The sequence below is a fragment of the Condylura cristata genome, unplaced genomic scaffold (assembly GCF_000260355.1).
Source record: "Condylura cristata isolate star-nosed mole 26May11 unplaced genomic scaffold, ConCri1.0 scaffold00002, whole genome shotgun sequence".
NCBI lineage: Eukaryota > Metazoa > Chordata > Mammalia > Eulipotyphla > Talpidae > Condylura > Condylura cristata.
Genome location: NW_004567103.1, coordinates 69659491 through 69666804, shown reverse-complemented (window position 1 = coordinate 69666804; position 7314 = coordinate 69659491).

The following is a 7314-nucleotide window of genomic DNA, read 5'->3' as shown; positions in this document are numbered from 1 at the left end:
ATAATGGACCAGGCGAGAAAATAACAAGAATAATGAACAACCATATACCAGAGGCATTTTGTGGAGCTGGAGCGGGGAATGGAATCAAAAACGGGGGGTTGGGGAAGGAAGTGCACGGGATTATGGTGATGGCACACGGGTGACTTGGTGATGGGAAACCCGTGGGTATTAAAATTGAGTTGGGGGAAAAAATGTACAAAATGATGTAAAAATAAACTGTTATAAAAAAAAAAAAGTAGGTGGCTAAAAGTGGGTAGTTGTCCAAATTAGTTGATACTTTTTAGTCACTAACAACCCATTATATCTAGTAGATAGAAATTCAGAAACATTTACCTAAAGATGAGCATTAACATTGTTCACTTGACACTAGCTCAGACTGCCATCATTAATAGTATGCACTGGTTATGGTAAGTAAGTAAGTAAATAAATAAATAAATAAAATCCAATGAGAGTCTTAGAATATCTATGCTAACAGTTCATTATTGCTTGAGAAAACAGCATTAATATCAGCTTTCTTCCTTAAAAGTAGAACTTCACTACTACTTTTTTCCTAAAGTATCCCTAAACACATTTTTATAGAAAAATCATCTTCCCACTCAAGAAAGTTACTTTTTATCTCCAATTTATTATTTCCAGTAATATATCAAAAGGTGTCACTGCTAAGAACTAGTTTTGGTCAATATAAATTACAATGCCAAAGAGGTTTCAAACTAATGGCCACTGATCTTTTCCCTCTAATGTCTACCCACTTACTTTCTCCCTCTTAGGAGTACAAAAAATATAGAAGATAATAGTTAAGAAATGTAATAAAACAATATGAAGCATTGCTTATCATAAGAGAAATCTATATACCTCTTAACATGAGTATACAATGACAAAAATGCTTTATTTTGATGATATATACAAAAGTGTAAGAAGTTTTATTTACAGTATCAATAAGAAGAATAAATTTAAGGAAATAAAATTTACACCTGCTTTAGTAGAAGTGAAATGGGTCATTTGTGTTTAGAATCTAATATTGTGATACATATATCATAAAATTCACTTGTTGAGTACTCATAGGACAAAACTTTAATCGTATATTTCTCTCTATATAGAAAGGTTAACCCAAAGTAGGGAGAAGACTATTCCCAGGAAAAATAATGTCACTGGGAATTCAGTTTAATTTTCTTGTTACATGTATTGACAAACCTCAAGGAATTAAATATATATATAATTGTATCTCTCTATGGTATCTGTATATAATTAGATAGTCCATAGTTCTGTATCTAATCTGTATTATCTTTGCATATATGCATTTATATCTATCATCTACAGATCTATCTACCTTCCTACCTATCTAGGTAGCTAGCTCTTTTTATCTATCTATCTATTCATCCATCCATCCATTTATAGAGCAATACATGGGTTGTTAACAGGGAGAATCCTTACCTCTGGGATACTTTATCTTAATATATCTGAGCTATCTTAAGATTTCTCATGCTATATCAGCCTTTTATTAATGTAAAATGCCCCCACATACCAATATTAAAAAGAAAATGAAGGTGTTACATCACAAAAGTTGATTTTTCTTTGTAAGTGAAGGAATTGCATTTCTCATTTAAATATCTAGTTTCAAGTGACCCAAAAGTCACAAAAGAAATAGAAAGTTTAGTCAGTCTAAAAAAACTCCCTGCTTCTCCCATCCTGCACAATTACCTGAAATCTTGAAATTATTAGTAAGTCGATACTAGATGTGTTCTTTAAGTCTTGTGAGGTCAATTGATAAAATGAGTAAGTCTGACTTAACCCAATATATCTTTTGTGTTATTTTGTACATTTTCAAAGTTATCCACTACTATGCTAATTAGTATTTTTGTATGGTAAAGAATTTTAAAACATTAATTTATGACAAGCACATTTTAGTAGCCCTAAAACTTACTTGGTAGATTACTGCAAATGAATATATATATATAAAAGTTACATGTCATTCAACCTTGAGAACTGAGAAAATGGCTTTTAATTTTTTGTACTGAATGCTGAGGATGACCCTTGAAACTTGTGATTGCTGATGGACTAGCAGATCATGCAGTGAAAATAAATTTTATAGTCAACTTTGAACCTCGTATAAATATATCACTTTAATAAACTCTTGTTGGGGAGACAAAAACCATAACAATAAAATCTTATATCAAATGCCATTTAATTATCTTATTACAAATGCATGAGGAAGGGGAGTCTTAAATTTATTCCTAAGAGTGCATGATGATAAAAATATCTTTTCATTTCTAGAAACAAGTCAAATACTTATTTTTCAAAATATACATGTGTCATTAAAGCTTCAACACAGAGGTCACAAGTCATTTCAAGTATAATGAGCAGTAAAGGTGGCAATATAAGAAATTAGAATCGATGAGACCCTTGGGTTAAGAAAGTTAGTTTTCATACTACTGATAATGGCATCAGAGCACAAACAGCCCAGAGACCAGGAAGTATCTGCTGCCTGGCAAAGGTCAGGAGGATATAACATATTACTACTGATGTTGTGGCTGTCCTAAGGTCCAGATGTAGCTGGAAATTTTTCAGTTTTATTTTCAGTTTTCCAAAAACTGTCTGTTGGAGTCTGCAAAATAGTCTCCACTGCTACTAGGAAAATACACTGGGACAACTATAAAAATAGGTGGCACTGGATGCTGATTTTCTGTAGACATTGTTCAACCAGCACATGTTTGGACTGATTTAACGTTTTTGATCAATTCATTGTGCTTTCTAGATGTTTGAATGGGTATATTCAATGTTTAAGAAAGCAAACTTTGAACTAACAATCTTCAAATTATCCACCAGCTACTCACCAGGTGGATGCAGCTAATTAATCTCTTCTTTCCCAAAAGATCTCCATGAAAAGCTAGAATTACAAAACATAGTATGTAAAATTAATAAATGTAAGTTATTCCTATAATATATGAGTATGGGCCATTGTATATGCATTTATAGTCTAAGGTAGTAAGATTATAATAGAAAGAATCAGGCTATACTATCATGCTCTTCTGATTCATGGTCCACTAAACTGCACTTTTGTTTTGTTTATATATTTTTCATGTATAAAATTAAAATATTAAATGTGTACTTACAGTACTATAAGTAATCATTTGGACTGAATTGTTTTAAATCAGCTTTAATGTGATTTATTAATATGTTAAAATCCCTATTCAAAAATTGATTTACTTGCCAATTAAACTATCTGCCTCAAAGTGGCTTATCAAATTAAATTAGAGGAATGCTTAATTGTACAATTTGAAAATTATAAATGTTAATAATAGGGCCCTCCCTGGTAGCGCAGTGGGTTAAAGCACTGCACTAAGAAGCTTAAGCCAATTCCGCATGAGTTCGATCCCTGCCTGCCCCGGAGGAGATCCACATGGCGTGGCAGACCTCTCCTGACCTTCCCGCTGCTCCCCTCAGCAGTGTACTTCGTCGATCTGCCTGTTCTGCTCCCCACTCTGTTCCTGGTGAATCCTCTCACCCTTCACATCTCTGGCCTGTACCCCAATTCTGTATGAATAAATAAATAAATCTTTAAAAATAAATGTTAATAATAAAAACTTCATTGACTCTACAAGCAGTAATTCTAAAACATTTTAGTACTTTTAAATAAATATAACTGAATTTTAGAGCTAATTTTGTGTTTTTAAACACCTATATGTTATTACATTTTTGTTCACTATGTGAACTTGGATAAATTCATTTGAATTTGAAGACACCATTTTTACTAAAAATATTTAATTTTGCAATTTCTTTTCAGTGCATCTAAGAAGCTATGTTTTATGCTAAATAATTTATCTCCTGAAGTTTGAACTGTCTTGTCACTAAATAGAGAAAACATACCAAAGTGTAGCACCTATCGGAAACCGGCATATAGTTGGCTCTCAATGAGTCCTCAAACCCAAAGCTAATGCTTCTAATAATGTAAACACAGACACTCTCATCACATGCAAGGAACATATGCTCATATCCACACTTCGATGACCGCACTTACCAGGAGAATGAATAACCTTGCAATATCACCTTAGGTCTATCTTGCAAATATCTAAAACCTGTCAGTGGTTGACTAAAATAAGTCACATGTGGAACCCCAGTTGCCAAAGAGTTAGCAATGACACTCTATGTTAGAACCCATATAAATGATGTTTTTCATAACTGTTTGGTATAGTTCAGTTCAAAGTTTACCTAAAAGTCATAATGACATCAAGTGACAATCCTCTCTTTGTCACACTATGGCATCTTTGCTATGTACCTGGGCACATCATTTCTACCAACTTACAACCTATATAACAAGCTTGATTAAAAAGAGATAGCCGGGCCCTCCCTGGTGGCGCAGCGGGTTAAAGCACAGCACTGAGAATCTAAAGCTGCTTCTGCATGAGTTCGATTCCCGCCTGCCCCAGAGGTGAACACATGGCGAGGCAGACCTCTCCTGGCCCACCCGCTGCTCCCCTCAGCAGTGTACTTCTGTCGATCTGCCTGTTCTGTTCCCCACTCTGTCTCTGGTGAAGCCTCTCACCACCCCTGAGCTTCTGGCCTGCACCCCAGTTCTGTATGCACAAATAAATAAATAAAAAATATTAAAAAAAAAAAAAAAGAGAGAGAGAGAGATAGCCAAGGCCTTCCCCTGGTGGCCACAGGTCAAAGTGCAGTGCTGAAAGGCAGGCTGCAGCCACAGGCAGTGCAAATTCAATCCCTGGACAGGGAGGTGATCCACATGGCACAGCAGACCTCTCTTGACTTGCGCACTGCTCCCCTCAGCAGGTACTTTGTTGATCTGCCTGTTCTGCTCCCCACTATCTTTGGTGAATCCTCTCCCCACCCCTGCACCTCTGGCCTTTACCCCAGTTCTTGTATGCCTAATGTCTAAATGAATATATCTTTAAGAAAAGAGAGAGAGAGCCAATCTAACAATTTACAAATAAACTGTTTACTTAAGTTATTTGGGTTGACATTGTCCATTTATTTTGTTAGTAGAAACAAATGATGAAACAAAGAGATGTTTAGTAAATTTCCTGAGATAACAATGAGTTAATAATTGGGTAGTTTTGTTTTCAATCACAAAGTCTAAGCTTGTTTCACTATAGTGGAGAGATTTACTAAATAGCCTCGGGAGCTGTAAATTATTATTTAATGTAGGTTTTTTATTAAAAGTTTTAATGAGAATGTTTATTTTCAACATGTACGTATTTCTTGTTCATGTAATTTTTATGATATGATCATTGTGTCTAAAGTTTTGAAGAATATATGCCATCTGTACAGATTGAATGATATCCCCCAAATTGTAAGCAGGCAGAAACTCAGCATGTATCCATACTTGGAAAGTTAGTCTTTTTCAGAAAGATGTAATTCAAGTTGAAATGTGATCACACTGGATTAGGGTGGGTTGTGATCTAATAATTCATTTCCTTATGAGAAAAGAAAGTATGAAAACTGAGGAAAATCTGAAAACATGTAGCACGTAGACAAACACATGGGGGAAATGCCATGTCACAGAAGCAGAAAGTGGCTGATGCATCTAGAAGACAACAAATGTCAAAGATCACTAGCAGCTAGCAGAAGCTAGAAAGAAACCAGATGGGACCTCTCCTGGAGGTTTCAAAAAGAGCAAGGTTCTATTTGCAACTTGATTTCAAACTTTTAAACCTGTGGAGAGACATTCCTAAGTTATAAGGCATTAAGTTTGTGGTATTTTGTTAAAGCAATCCTAAGAGTTTAATACATCATCCAAAGATAAAATATACATACAAAAAATGTAATAAATATGCATAAACATTTGGCAAATAATTTGTGAAAATGAAAACATTTCTGTATTTGGTATTTGTAACATCTGTTTTTTATTATTATGTCTAATACATAACTTTTTATATTTCTATAATCATCTTGTATAATAAGCTACAGAAATATATTTATCTTAAATATTCAGTTAAAAGAATTTAATATTTATTTAGAATTTTTGTGAAAATGGTAATTTGTATGTTAATATCGGCATTTAGATTTAATTAGCAGATTTAATTTGTATGCAATTAATTCTTATCCACACATTTAGTGTGAATAGTATTGATTATATTTCTATATTTAATTTCTTAAAACATAGTTATGACTGAAAATATACTGATTAAAAATACAGTTGTCAGTTTTAACAGGAAATAGCAGTGAATCTAAACTAGGAATGAGAAATGTTAGAAACTTTTAGCTAATTCCTTACTTAACATAAATATGCCTTTCTGACTTAAAAGTCCGTTAACCAGGTAAGTATATGTCATAAACCACTGCCTTTTGTGAAATGAAAAATTTAGTAGATAATTAATCATGCCAATTGTTTTAAGATGGATATTCATTTTTAATGCATAATTTGAATGAAAACTATCGAATTACACAAATAACACATGAAATCTTTGGCTTATGGGCATTTGGGGAAAGCTAAAGGATAGCAATGAACATAAAACTTCCAAAAGAAATCACTGTATGGGCGCTTTCCTCTCATATTAAAGAATTTGTTCTTACTCAATTTCTTCTTGATTCAACTGGGGGGAAAGTCCTCAGAAATAAGAAGATGAGAACACAATGTCAGAAAACTGTGAAAAGGTGACCATACTGAGACTGAATTTTGTATATTAAGGTATGAGTAAGATAATTTGCAGTATATATTGAATACATCAATAATCCATAGAAGTAATACAAATTTATTTAAAATCTGAAATTACTGGGGGTGTATATAGGATATAGGATTCTCTTTGAATCCTATACTTATGGGAATGTTGGAAATACAGTGTAATAGTACTTTTGATGCTTTCTGGCTCATTATGCCAGGTACTTTAGTTTTCTTTTGATATAAGTAAAGGCATCCTCTTAATAACCCCAATAGAACCCAACGGAATCATGAAAATCAGAAAACTTTAATATGTTATCATCTAATTATCAGACTCTATTTGGGACTTGGTGATTTTCCCCAAAATATATTTCACAACAAGTTTCTCGGGTCTTGGTGATTTTCCCCAAAACATATTTCACAACAAAAGTTTCTCTTTCAGACATACATGCTACATTTAGTTATAATGTCTCTCTATTCTACTTTAGTCTGGAGCACTGTGCTTTTTGTAGATTACAGAAAAGTGTGTATTTGTTCAAGTACAGTGCTCAAGTTTGTTTTGTCTGATGTTGCCTTATAACTAGTTTTAGGACTGCATCTTTGGGAAGAAGTGATCTTCTATTCTCATAGTGTCTTATCAAATGGCCAACAATTTCCATTTGCTTAGTTAGAGACACAACATTAATAGTTTATTTAAGGTA